The 13,916-nt window shown below is 44.2% G+C and overlaps 1 pseudogene; it reads left to right on the forward strand.

The window, feature by feature from the left end:
• The first annotated feature begins 10,395 nt into the window (after positions 1–10,395).
• On the forward strand, positions 10,396–11,484 carry LOC102121871 (complement component 1 Q subcomponent-binding protein, mitochondrial pseudogene; annotated as a pseudogene).
• The last annotated feature ends 2,432 nt before the right edge of the window (positions 11,485–13,916 follow it).

A 13,916-nucleotide genomic window follows, 5' to 3' on the forward strand; every position in this document is an offset into this window, starting at 1 on the left:
AACCTAGGTAGTACCATTCAGGACATAGGAATGGGCAAAGACTTCATGTTTAAAACACCAAAAGCAACGGCAGCAAAAGCCAAAATTGACAAATGGGATCTCATTAAACTAAAGAGCTTCTGCAGAGCAAAAGAAACTACCATCAGAGTGAACAGGCAACCTACAGAATGGGAGAAAATTTTTGCAATCTACTCATCTGACAAAGGGCTAATATCCAGAACCTACAAAGAACTCAAACAAATTTACAAGAAAAAAACAAACAACCCCATCAAAAAGTGGGCAAAGGATATGAACAGACATTTCTCAAAAGAAGACATTCATACAGCCAACAGACACATGAAAAAATGCTCATCATCAGTGGCCATCAGAGAAATGCAAATCAAAACCACAATGAGATACCATCTCACACCAGTTAGAATGGCAATCATTAAAAAGTCAGGAAACAACAGGTGCTGGAGAGGATGTGGAGAAATAGGAACACTTTTACACTGTTGGTGGGATTGTAAACTAGTTCAACCATTGTGGAAAACAGTATGGCGATTCCTCAAGGATCTAGAACTAGATGTACCATATGACCCAGCCATCCCATTACTGGGTATATACCCAAAGGATTATAAATTATGCTGCTATAAAGACACATGCACACGTATGTTTATTGCAGCACTATTCACAATAGCAAAGACTTGGAATCAACCCAAATGTCCATCAGTGACAGATTGGATTAAGAAAATGTGGCACATATACACCATGGAATACTATACAGCCATAAAAAAGGATGAGTTTGTGTCCTTTGTAGGGACATGGGTTCAGCTGGAAACCATCATTCTTAGCAAACTATCACAAGAACAGAAAACCAAACACCGCATGTTCTCACTCATAGGTGGGAACTGAACAATGAGAACACTTGGACTCAGGAAGGGGAACATCACACACCGGGGCCTATCATGGGGAGGGGGGAGGGGGGAGGGATTGCATTGGGAGTTATACCTGATGTAAATGATGAGTTGATGGGTGCAGCACACCAACATGGCACAAGTATACATATGTAACAAACTTGCACGTTATGCACATGTACCCTACAACTTAAAGTATAATAATAATAAATAAATTAAAAGAAAAAAAATTTTAAATGCCACTATTTCACATATTTAGACACCTTTGTCACTATTGCTCAATAGAAAGGCCTGTCTTGGTTTAGCAGAATTCCACAGGATGCCCTTTTATTTGGTAAAGTGGGAAATACTGGGATCCAGTAGCTCATTCATCTAACTGCTAAAATAATACCACTCATGCCACACTTGGATTATTAACTTTTCAAAGAATTTGAAAGCCAAAAAAATCCATTTAACACTAAAGTTGAAAGTAATTTAAACTGTTTCACATTAAGAAAGCCTATCAAGGCAGGGCGCAATGGCTCACGCCTATAATCCCAGCACTTTGGGAGACCTAGATGGGTGGATCACCTGAGGTCAGGAGTTTAAGACCTGCCTGGCCAATATGGTGAAACCCTGTCTATGTTAAAAACACAAAAATTAGCTGGTTGTGGTGACACACACCTTCAGTCTCAGCTACTCTGAAGGCTGAGGCAGGAGAACTGTTTGAACCCGGGAGCAGAGGTTGCAGTGAGCTGAGACCGTGCCACTGCACTCCAGCCTGGGGGCGGAGGGGAGAAGACAGAAAGAGAAAGAGAGAGGAAGGAGGGAAGGAGTGAAGGAAGGGAGGAAGGGAAGGAGGGAGGGAGGGAAGGAAGGTCACAATCCTGTTGTGCTGTAGGTGTTCATGTTCCAGCTTTTTGCCAAGAAACAAAGCCATCCTTTCCGTATTACAAACTATTCCCTGACCATGTCACAATCTTTGTTGCATGCATGAAAGTTTTTTGGGTGATGATAGAAAAGGGTGTGTTTTGTTTTGTTATTATGACCTTCAAAAGAGTAGCAAGTTGTTCTGCTGTACTTCCAAAAACTGTAGCTGGGAAGAACAATATAGCAGAAAATTATTTTCAAGGACTCAGAAAACAAATGTATGGTACGTACTACACGTTGTCTGTTAAAATAGCCAACCATGGTGAAATCCCTTTGTGGGGAAAAGTAGGAATTTTTACAAATGCAAACGTAATGCTACATCTCTGGGTATAACCACAGTAACAATGGCACAGAAAAATATGTCAGAAACAGAGGAAAAATGGGGTTATATGCTCTGAAAATAAAAGCCTCCTATGGATTCTTACTCTGAGAGTGCCTAGAAATAAGAAGCTGAGTTTCATCGATAGCAGCACGAAATGCAGAGTGGGAAAAGCAGGAAGAAAGTTCTAGTAGTGGCCCAAGCTCAGTGGCCCACACTGGTAGCCCTAGAACTTTGGGAGGCCAAGGTGGGTGGATTTTGGGAGTTCAGGAGTTTGAGACAAGCCTGGGCAACATGATGAAACCTCGCCTTACCAGAAAAAAAAAAAAGAAAAAAAAAAAGAGAGAAGAAAAAAGAAAAGAAAGAAAAGAAAAGAAAAAAAAGAAATTTCTAGTAACCACAGAAGTCAGTTGCTTTGACCATGGGATATGATGTCAGAATTTCAGGAGTAACAGAAACAGCAGGAAAGCAGGCAGACAGATGGCAGAGATGTTTGCTGTAACCCTCAAGCCCTAAGAAAGAGTCTTGAGTATGTTAACATCACTTTTGAACACTTTAGCGATCACAGCTCTCAGTCTGTGAGGAAAAGTCCTGCTGGCCATTGAGACTGATGTGACAGACTGTCCTGCTCTGGGAAATGTGGAAGGGCTAAAATGGAAAAGCCTAGGTAGGGATGGTTTGGCTTCCCTGGGCCACATTGGAAGAATTGTCTTGGGCCACACATGAAATACACTAACACTAATGATAGCTGATGAGCTTAAAAAATGCAAACAATCTCATAATGTTTTAAGAAAGTTTACACATTTGTGTTGGGCTGCACTTAAAGCTGTCCTGGGTCACATGTGGCCTGCAGGCTGAAGGTTGCACGAGCTTGGCCTAGGGTTTCTTGATGACATGAAAACCGTGATAGAGCATTCAAGCCCAAAGCATTGTTTTGTCACAATAGTTTTGGAGAGTAACCAATTTGCATTTTCTGCGTGGTTGTTCAGGTATCACAAGAAAAGAACCCCTGAGAAAGCGCCAGCTTCTGGGACAACAGCATAAGTCACACCTTCAACCTCCAGTCCTCTGCAATGAACAAGGAGAAAACAATCGTGCTTCCTGTGGCCACCATGACACCTTTATCACAGCCCATGGGCCACGGAGTGACTCGGGCCCTGTCTAGCTCTTTCTTAAAATGTGCATTTTCACAGCACATGGGGGTAGTTGCCAGTGACGCTTGCTACTTCCCAAGGGAGTACTGATGCATTTCTAATACCGGGATGAAAACCAATACGAGACCATGGAGAGAAGCGACTTCTCAAATGCTAGTGCCTTGCAGATGTTGTGGCTGAATCTGTTTTTTTAAGAGACAGAGTCCTGCTCTGTCACCCAGGCTGGAGTGCAGTGGCGCAACTTTGTCTCCTGCAGTCTTAACCTCCTGGGCTCAAGCACTAATTCTCCCACCTCAGCCTCCTGAGTAGCTGGGACCACAGGCAAGTGTCACCACACATGGCTAATTTTTAAAACCATTATTTGTAGAGATGGAGTCTTGCTAACATAGCAAGGCTGTTCTTGAACTACCAGCCTCAAGCGATCCACCCACCTTGGTCTCCCAAATCGTCAGGATTACAGTCATGAGTCATGGCACCCAGCCATAGACTAAAAATCACTGTCCTAGTTGTGACCTCAGGACGCCTCAGATTTGCCATGTCAGAGTTTGCATGGTCATCTGGTTTAATGATGATTAAACTGCTGTTGAAGATGCTTCATAGCAGTTCTTAAATTACCATGATGAGACATTAGCAATCGAGGCCCTCAAAGAGTTGCCCCAAATAAGTATAAGACAACAGAGCCTCTCACCAAAAAGATTCCCCCAGACTCATTCAAATACAGAAGGTGGTCAGGTGCAGTGGCTCATGCCTGCAATCCTACCATTTTGGGAGGTGAAAGTGGGAAAACTGAGCCCAAGAGTTCAAGACCAGCCTGGGCAAAGTAGTGAGACTCTGTCTCTACAGAATGTTCTAAAATTGCCCAGGGAAGGTGGTGCATGCTTGTAGTCCCAGCTACTCAGGAGGCGGAGGTGGGAGGATCCTTTAAGCCTGGGAGATGGAACTCAGGAGGCTGAGGTGGGAGGATCCTTTAAGCCTGGGAGATGGAGGCTGCAGTGAGCTGTGATTGTGCCCCTGTGCTCCCACCTGGGTGACAGAACAGAAGTGCCAGCCTAATGTCAGTTCTTAAAGGACAGGGCTAACTCAGGTATTTCTACATCACCATGAAGAGCTCATGGGGGTGGTGGGAGGAAGTAGATACTGAAGTCATCTTTTCCAGAAGTTATTACCTGTTTGTTCCAGAAAAGATTAAAATGAGGCATCTCTCTCCTGGTGTCTTCTCCCCCAGACTCCTCCACAGCTTTTCTTTTAAGATTCCAGAGCAAAAACAATAGCAGAGTTGTCATGGTCACAAATAACTGATGGCCACAAATGCATGATTATCAACATAAGATCATTTATATTTTAAAGTGGGGTGTACCAAATTAGTAAAACATGCATACACAGGTCAACAGAGGTTGCCGTAGAGATGGTCAACTGTATTGCACCCAGTTTTATTGTTTGTCATTGCTTGGAAGTACATTCACGGTAATTCTCATCTTCCCAGAATGCTAAAACATGCATGCACACACACAGGCTAGACAACAGTCAAGTGTCACGTTCCTATAACATTTAGGTGATGCTCTTATTTCATTTGTGCTCTTGGAACCATGAAAACTCAGAGCTGCAGGAACTCTCTGTTCAGAGTATTATTCAACTCATTACTTTTATAGCTGTAGAGAATGAGGTCAAGGCCAGAATGGAGGCTAGGAGGAGGGTTCTGACCAGAACCCAAGTGAGCCTCTTTTCCTGAGGGTAAGATGTTATGAAAAAGACCCCGGGCCACAGGGTGCAGTGGGTCATGCCTGTAATCCCAGCACTTTGGAAGTCCGAGGTGGGGGGATCACCTGAGGTCAGGAGTTCAAGACCAGCCCGGCCAATATGGTGAAACCCTGTCTCTACTAAAAATATAAAAATTAGCCGGGTGTGGTGGCGCATGCCTGTAATCCCAGCTACTCGGTAGGCTGAGGCAGGAGAATTGCTTGAACCCAGGAGGTAGAGGTCCAGTGAGCCAAGATCGCACCATTACACTCCAGCCTGAGACGCAAGAGCGAAACTCCGTCTCAAAAAAAAAAAAAAAGAAAAGAAAAAGAAAAGAAAAGAAAAAGACACCTGGGAAATGCAATCGTCAGACCAAGGAAGGGTTCTGTGACATTTGAGAATGATGTCTATCACACATAAAGCACCATTTTTAGGACATTACAGAGCTCTGGGATGTGAATTGTTCTTTTATCTCTAATGTGTTCATCTAAATGCTTTAAGAGTGCAAGTATTACTTTTTGAAGCTATACTTGCAGTGAAATTATTAAGTGACAGCTGTAGTTTTTCAAATTGTGCTTCCAAAATACACATGTAACTCCTAATTTCTTGAGAATACTCATAAAATTCTAACTTAAAAAAAAAAACAACCAGACATACTTTGCACAAATCCTACAACAATAGACTGTTGGAGGAAACGTGGGGGCGGAGAGCAGAAGGAACATTAGAAGAGTGAAAAATGAGAAACATCACAGCATTCCAATAAGAAATAAAAGATGTGTCTCTTCTTTCCTCAAAAAGCTCTCTGGAGCATGGTGCAGTGGCTCATCCCTGTAATCCCAGCACTTTGGGAGGCTGAGGCAGGAGGATCACTTGAGACCAGGAGTTTGAGAACAGCCTGGGCAACATAGCAAGACACCCATCTCTACAAAAAATGCAAACATTAGCTGGGCGTGGTGGCTCATCCCTGTAATCCCAGCACTTTGGGAGGCTGAAGCAGGAGGATCACTTGAGACCAGGAGTTTGAGAACAGCCTGGGCAACATAGCAAGACACCCATCTCTACAAAAAATGCAAACATTAGTTGGGCGTGGTGGCTCATCCCTGTAATCCCAGCACTTTGGGAGGCTGAAGCAGGAGGATCACTTGAGACCAGGAGTTTGAGAACAGCCTGGGCAACATAGCAAGACCCCCATCTCTACAAAAAATGCAAACATTAGCTGGGCGTGGTGGCTCATCCCTGTAATCCCAGCACTTTGGGAGACTGAGGTAGGAGGATTTCGTGAGCCCAGGAGTTCGAGACTAGCCTGGGCAACAGAGGGAGGTCTCGTCTCTACAAAAATAAAAAATTAGCCAGGTTTGGTGGCACATGCCTGTAGTCCTAGGTACTCGGGAGACTGAGGTGGGAAAACCGCTTGAGCCCAGCAGGTCAAGGCTGCAGTGAGCTATGATCGTGCCTGGGTAACAGAGCAAGAGAGTCTCAAAAGAAAAAAAGAAAAAAGCTCTCTGGAGAACACAATAGCTGTGGATTCAGAGCACTCTTCTCACATGCTCAGATCCCTTTGCTGCAATTAGGGCTTCAGATGTAGTCAATGCCAAGTAATACATGCACTGAATACATTTCTTTATTATCTATTTAATAAAGTAAATCCCATCAAGGTAGCCTACTTGCTGGGATCTGATGCTACTGAGCAGTTCTCTAGCCTATTATCTCCAAGTTTCTGTTGCAGCTTTCTGCTGAGTTTTAACATTAGAAGAGATATAGCTTTGGAATATGATTATTACAAACTCTTCATTTTTCAAATGCACAAAATAATCTTTTTTAGTTTCTTTTCTTGTCAATAAAGTGATTCACCTAAAAGCTGGCTATTTCCACAACAGCACAATCGTAGGCTTTTGGTGTTTCTATGTCCTGTAAAAACAGGATGGCAGCCCTTGGCTTTGGCGGTTGTGGAAGATAGAAACAGAGTAATGGAAGAAGTACACTGTACCAGTCAATGCAGGTGATGTCCCTTCTTTTCTCCAGCAACAGAATAACAACCTTCAGTTTTTTGATTCTGGATGAAGACTGGCCAGGAATGGTGGCTCATGCCTGTAATCGTAGCACTTTGGGAGGCCAAGGCGGGTGGATCACAAAGTCAGGAGTTTGAGACCAGCCTGGCCAACATAGCAAGACCCTGTCTCTACTAAAAATACAAAAATTAGCCAGGCATGGTGGTGGGCGTCTGTAACCCCAGCTACTTGGGAGACTGAGGCAGGAGAATTGCTTGAACTCGAGGGGTGGAGGTTGCAGTGAGCTGAGATCGTGCCACTCTAGCCTGGGCGAAAGAACAAAACTCCATCTCAAAAAAAAAAAGAAAAGAAAAGAAAAGACAACTACCGCAAATAGCTGAAATTTGGAAAAAATCATAGAGGAAGTCAGTTAGCTTTGTTAAACTGGTTGCTTTCAAACCTCGTGCCAGAACCACCAATAAAGTAGCAATCCCAGCAAATTTGCAATATCTGCTGCCTTGCCCATCCTGTGATAGAAAACCCTTCACAAACTAAAATGTCATTAATCCCACCATGGCAGGGTACAAAGAGGTAAAGCAAAGGAATGAGACAATCCAGAGCAGGGGTCCCCACCCCTGGTCTGCAGACCAGTACTTGTTGCCTGTTAGGAAGCAGGCAACATAGCAGGAGGTTAGCATTGGGTAAGCGAGCATTACCACCTGGGCTCTGCCTCCTGTCAGATCGGTAGTGGCATTAGATTTTCATAAGAGCACCAAATCTATTGTGAACTGTGCAGGTTCTTCTTATGAGAATCTAATGCCTGATGATCCATCACTGTCTCCCATCACCCCTAGATAGGACGGTCTAGATGTAGGAAAACAAGTTCAGGGCTGTCACTGATTTTACTTTATGTTGAGTTGTATAATTATTTCATTACTTATTACAATGTATTAATAATAGTGAAAATAAAGCATACAATAAATGTAATATGCTTGGATCATCCTGAAACCATCCTCCCCAGTCCCCGTCCATGGAAAAATTATCTTTTTCGTAAAACTGGTCCCTGGTGCCAAAAAGTTTGGGGACTGCTGATCTAGAATAACTAACTGATTTCTAGAGTTTACCCTACCCACATAATTCGCTGCCTTGAATGATAGCAATACATTTCCTTTCTTCACTTTTAATTTATTTTTATTTTTTGAGACAGGGTCTTAGTCACCCAGAATGGAGTGTGGTGGCACCATCTTAGCTTATGGCAGCCTAGAACCTACTGGGCTCAAGCAATCCTCCTGGCTCAGCCTCCCAAGTAGCTGGGACCACAGATGCATGCCATCATGCCTAGCTAAATTTTTTTTATTTTGGTAGAGATGAACTCTCACTATGTTGCCCAGGCTGATCTCCTGGGCTCAAGCAATCCACCTGCCCCACCCAAAGTCCTGGGATTCCAGACATGAGCCACCAGGCCTGGCTCACATTTCCTTTTCTCTTTTTTAAAGCTTATGAATATGAGTATAATCATATTCATTAGAACTGAAAAGTGAAATGTAGTTTTCTTTTCTGTAAACAGATAAAATTGCTTTTAGGCATATGTTAGAAGAAAGGGTGTGGCTCTGGAGAGAAGATCTAGCTAAAGGTACCCCTACTTCCTACAAGAACCTGGGCAATATGTCCAGCCTCCTGAGCAGCTGCTCTATCATCTGTGACATGAGAGTGATCAATACCACTTCCCAGAGCGTTATCACAGAGGACAAATGAGAATCTACCTGAAAGCCCTTTGTAATTTGGGAAGTCCCATATACATTATTGCTTTTATGAGATTAGAGCAGTGCACAGTTTTTAATAATTATTAAAGTATTTTGGTGACTTATGCTTGTAATCTCAGCCCTTTGGGAGACCAAGGTTGGAGGATGGCTTAAGCCCAAGAGTTCCAGACCAGCCTGGGCAACATGGTTAGACCCTGTCTCTACAAAAAATACAAAAATTAGCCAGGCATGGTGGTGGATGCCTGTAGTCCCAGCTACTCAGGTCACCTGATCCTGGGAGATTGAAGCTGCAGTGAACCATGCTCACGCCACTGCACTCCAATCTGGACCACAGAGTGAGACCCTGTTACCAAAAAAGAAGAGTCAAAGTCAAGGGAAGGGAAGGGGAGGGGAGGGGAGGGGAGGGGAGGGGAGGGGAAGGAAAGGAAGGGAAAGGAAGGGGAAAAATGAGGTTAAAGCTGGAGAGAGGGGCAGGAAAGGCAGTAGTGTTACCAAAATAACACAAAATTTGCTGGCTTCAGAACAATTTCCTTTTGGAAAGAGAACAATCCTCTCTACCTCTGCCCCATTACCAGCTGGGCACAGAGAAGCCTACTGCCTGGGAAAGAGAGAAGCAGAAAATAACCTCAGCCAGATTAGTGCTATAGAAAACCAAGACCAAAATGTTGTCAGGTTCTAGGGTAAAAAGAAGCAAGATTTCAGAGCTGTTGAGAAGTTAGGATGTAGATTTTCTATGGCAATGGGAGAAAAACTGGATGGTCCCTTGAAACCCTGGTTTCAAACATTGTTCATTTTTAACAATACCAAAAAGCTATATTTACACTTAAGTTTTCTTCTATGGTGTTGTTACATATTGTTTTTACCATTTTATAGAGTAACTAACACAGGCAGTGATCAGATCAGTGGAGTGGCTGGTGAATGCATGTGGACCATGACCAGCCATGCATTGCATCCTATGGAAACTTTAATTGAAGATCCAGAAATAGTGAGGGGTTACACGCCATTTCTGTAAAGGTCACCCACGTGCTACTCATTTTCCTTGCTTTTCTATTCCCCCTTCTTGTTTTCATCTGCTTTCCTCTCTTTATAATTTCTGTATCTCTCTCCCCTATCACCTTATTACACTGAAAGAATGAGCAATTTTTAAAAGGTGCAACAACAAAAAGTTTTAAAACATATAAATACGCATGCTGGCATTCATTTTTGTCCAGTTAAGGAACCTTTTTTTTTTTTTTTTTTTTTTTTTTTTTTTTTTTTTTTGAGATGGAGTCTCGCTCTGTCGCCCAGGCTGGAGTGCAGTGGCCCGATCTCGGCTCACTGCAAGCTCCGCCTCCCGGGTTCACGCCATTCTCCCGCCTCAGTCTCCCAAGTAGCTGGGACTACAGGCACCCGCCACCATGCTCGGCTAATTTTTTGTAGTTTTACTAGAGATGGGGTTTCACCGTGTTCGCCAGGATTATCTCGATCTCCTGCCCTATGATCCACCCGCCTCAGCTTCCCAAAGTGCTGGGATTACAGGCGTGAGCCACTGCGCCCGGCCCAGTTAAGGAAACTTTTTAAATGATGAGGTTTATGTTGGCACACACGCAAACAAACAACAACAACAACAAAAAATCATAAGGATTTCACATGATGGATTATCTTTTTTTTGGATTTAAAGAATTATACAAATCCAACAGTGTTAAAAGTAATAAATGTATGTATGTGGATTTTTTACAATCCGTGTTCCTGTCGCTCCTGGGATTAGAAACTTATCAAGGCAGCTTAGCCCTGGATCGCCGTTTGCCTCCGCACGCGTTTGCAGCCCTCTCCGCGACGACGCCTCTGGCGCGCTGCGTGGCAAGCATGCTGAGCTCAGCCGCGGCTGGCCTCTGCGCTGCGGCGCCCAACTCGCCTTTCCCGCAGTTCCTGCAGCGGCGCGTGGGCCACGGGCCTGGCACTCCTGGCTGCTCAGAGTGTGCGCAGGGTGTGCAGGGCGGTCCCATCTCCTGCGGTCTGGAGGCTGTGGCTGTAGCGTGGCCGCAGCATGTCTGCGCACAAAAGGAGAAAAAGCTTTTGTTGATTTCCTAAGTGATGAAATTAAGAAGGAAAGGAAAATCCAGAAGCATAAGACCCTCCCTAAGATGTTTGGAGGTTGGGAGCTGGAATTGAATGGGACAGAAGCTAAATTAGTGTGGAAAGTTGCCGGGGAAAAGATTACTGACACTTGCAACATTAACACAGCATTCCTCCAACATTTGATGGTGAAAAGGAACTCTCGCAAGGGCAGAAGGTTGAAGAACAGGAGCCTCAATTGACATCCACTCCCAATTTTGTGGTTGAAGTTATAGAGAATGATGGCAAGAAGGCCCTTGTGCTGGACTGTCACTATCCAGAGGCTGAGGTTGGACAAGAAGAGAAGGCTGAGAGTGACATTTTCTCTATCAGAGAAGTTAGCTTTCAGTCCACTGGCGAGTCTGAATGGAAGGACGTTAATAATACACTCAACACAGATTCCCTGGACTGAGCCTTATACGACCATCTAGTGGATTTCCTTGTGGACCAAGGGATGGACAACACTTTTCAGATGAGTTGGTGGAGCTCAGCACAGCCCTGGAGCAACAGGAGTACATTACTTTTCTTGAAGACCTCAAAAGTTTTGTCAAGAACCAGGAAAGTAGACAAACACTGAAAGCTGTAGTATTATGGCAGGTGTTAGCCAGTGAACCAATCCTACTCTGAAGCCAGATACATGTACTTTGAAATGATTATCCTAACATCATGAGGAAAAAATAGCAAATTTAAATAATTTCTTTTGCACTGTCATTTGTTATCATTTGTTTTTCTGTAAAAATCCATTATTTCTAGATTTTTGTATAACATAATAGAAAATAAAATTGGTTTATCTCCTCCCCAAAAAAAGTTAAGGCAAAAGTTTGAATAATTACTGAGCCAACTAAGCTTCTATCTCAAGAAATGAGAAAAAGAAGAGTAAAGTACATGTGTATAAGTTTGGAGAAAGCACTTCGGCTTGCGGCCAAGGTGCAGCAACAAGGACAAGACTTACCTCCTGCTTGAAACAATAGAGCCGGACAAAAATACATGCAATGACAGTTTTCAAAACAGTGAACATCAGAAAATGAAGGGCAGTGGATACAAATGAGGTGAGCCTGTTAGCAGTGGCAACTCTGTCCAGTTCTGTAGCAACCTCAATTCTTGCCTCCTCAGAATAAAGAATTTGACGGACAGGCATAAGGCAGAGAAAGAAACTGAGACAAGTTTGAGAGTAGGAGTGAAAGGAAATAAAGTACACTGGGAAGAAAGCCAGCTGGGCAACTTGAGAGATCAAATGCACCATTCACCCTTTCACTTGGGCTTTTATACGTTGGCATGCTTCTGGGGGATTGCATCGCTTCTCCCCTGATTCTGCCATTTTCCGTTACTCTGCGTGCATACTCTGCCCATTTGCCCAACTCCTGAGATCTTATCGGGAAGCTGCTGATCACTGCCTTCACGTGTTTCTATCTATCAAGAGACTGCCTTTCCTGTGGGCCCACTGAGACCCATTAATTGTTACTTTATTTTTATTTTATTTTATTTGTTTTTGTTTTGAGACAGAGTCTTGCTCTGTCACTCAGGCTGGAGGGCAGTGGCACGATTTCGGCTCACTGCAACCTCCGTCTCCCAGGTTGAAGAGATTCTCCTGCCTCAGCCTCCTGAGTAGCTGAGATTATAGGTGTGCCCAACCAGACCCAGCTAATTTTTGTATATTTACAAAATATTGGGTTGTAATATTTTGGGATGGGGTTTCGCCATGTTGGCCAGGCTGGTCTCGAACTCCTGACCTGAGGTGATCTGCCTGTCTCGGCCTCCCAGAGTGCTGGGATTACAGGAGTGAGCCACCACACCTGGCCCAATTGTTACAGTGTAACAATGGCCTGACCATCACTTGATGGTCACCTGGCATTCCTGGGGGTGGGGAGCCTCTCCCATGTCTGCCTGACTACCTATTGCTCATGTCTGCCTGACTACCTACTATAAGAAGTCCTAGGAATTTCCAGGTTCCATGCCTTAACCTATTTTCCAGACCACGGCTCAGGGAGGGGAAGCCAGGCAGAGTCTGGCAGACTCCCCAAGTTGAGGAGACAGAGCTGAGAGTCCACAGAGACCAGCACAGCTAGAGTTCATAAGACAGAGAATCAGAGATGAGAGCGCTGCTGACAGAGAACCCTAGAGACTGGCAGAGGGTCCTCCCAGCGTCTTCAGCAGAGTATCAATCACTGCATGTGTATGAAGACACTACTTGAGGCTGGGGCAAGAGCCATCTGAAAGGATTGTAGGAAATGGTGCTGAGCACTCACTCACACAGGGTGGGTAACAGTGGCTGATCTCACCAGCTAAATTAGAAATGCTCATAATTCACAGGTCATTGGATACAGAACTCAACAAATCATGAAAACAAGACCTGAAAGGATCAAACTGTTTCTAAGAAAATAAAATGTGTCATACAACCAAAGCAATCTACAGGTTCAGTGTAATCCCTATCAAAATACCAGTGATGGCTGGGTGCAGTGGCTCAGGCCTGTAATCCCAGCACTTTGGGAGGCCGTGGAGGAATGATCTCTTGATCCAAGAGTTCAAGACCAGCCGGGGCAATATAGTAAGACGTTATGTCTATGAAAAAATAAAAAAAATAGTTAGGTGTGGTGGTTCACAACTGTGGTCCCAGCTACTTGAGAGGCACTTACAGGAAGATCACTTGAGCCAGGGAGATTGAGGCTGCAGTGAGCTGTGATCATGACACTGCACTCCAAACTGGGCAACAGAGTTAGACTGTGTCTCAAAAAACAAAAAATACCAAGGAGGCCAGGTGGCTCATGCCTGTAATCCCAGCATTTTGGGAGGTTGAGGTGAGTGGATCACTTGAGGCCAGGAGTTTGAGACCAGCCTGGCCATCATGGTTAAACCCCATCTCTACTAAAAATACAAAAGTTATCTGGGTGTTGTGGTGCACATCTGTAGTCCCAGCTTGTCAGAGGCTGAGGCACAAGAATCACTTCGACCCCGGAGGCAGAGATTGCAATGAGGCGAGATAGTGCCACCACGCTCCAACCTGTGCAACAGAGTGAGACTCTGTCTTTAAAAAGAAAAAAATATGGCCGAGGGTGGTGGCT

The sequence above is a fragment of the Macaca fascicularis genome, chromosome 20 (assembly GCF_037993035.2).
Source record: "Macaca fascicularis isolate 582-1 chromosome 20, T2T-MFA8v1.1".
In the NCBI taxonomy this organism is placed as follows: Eukaryota; Metazoa; Chordata; class Mammalia; order Primates; family Cercopithecidae; genus Macaca; species Macaca fascicularis.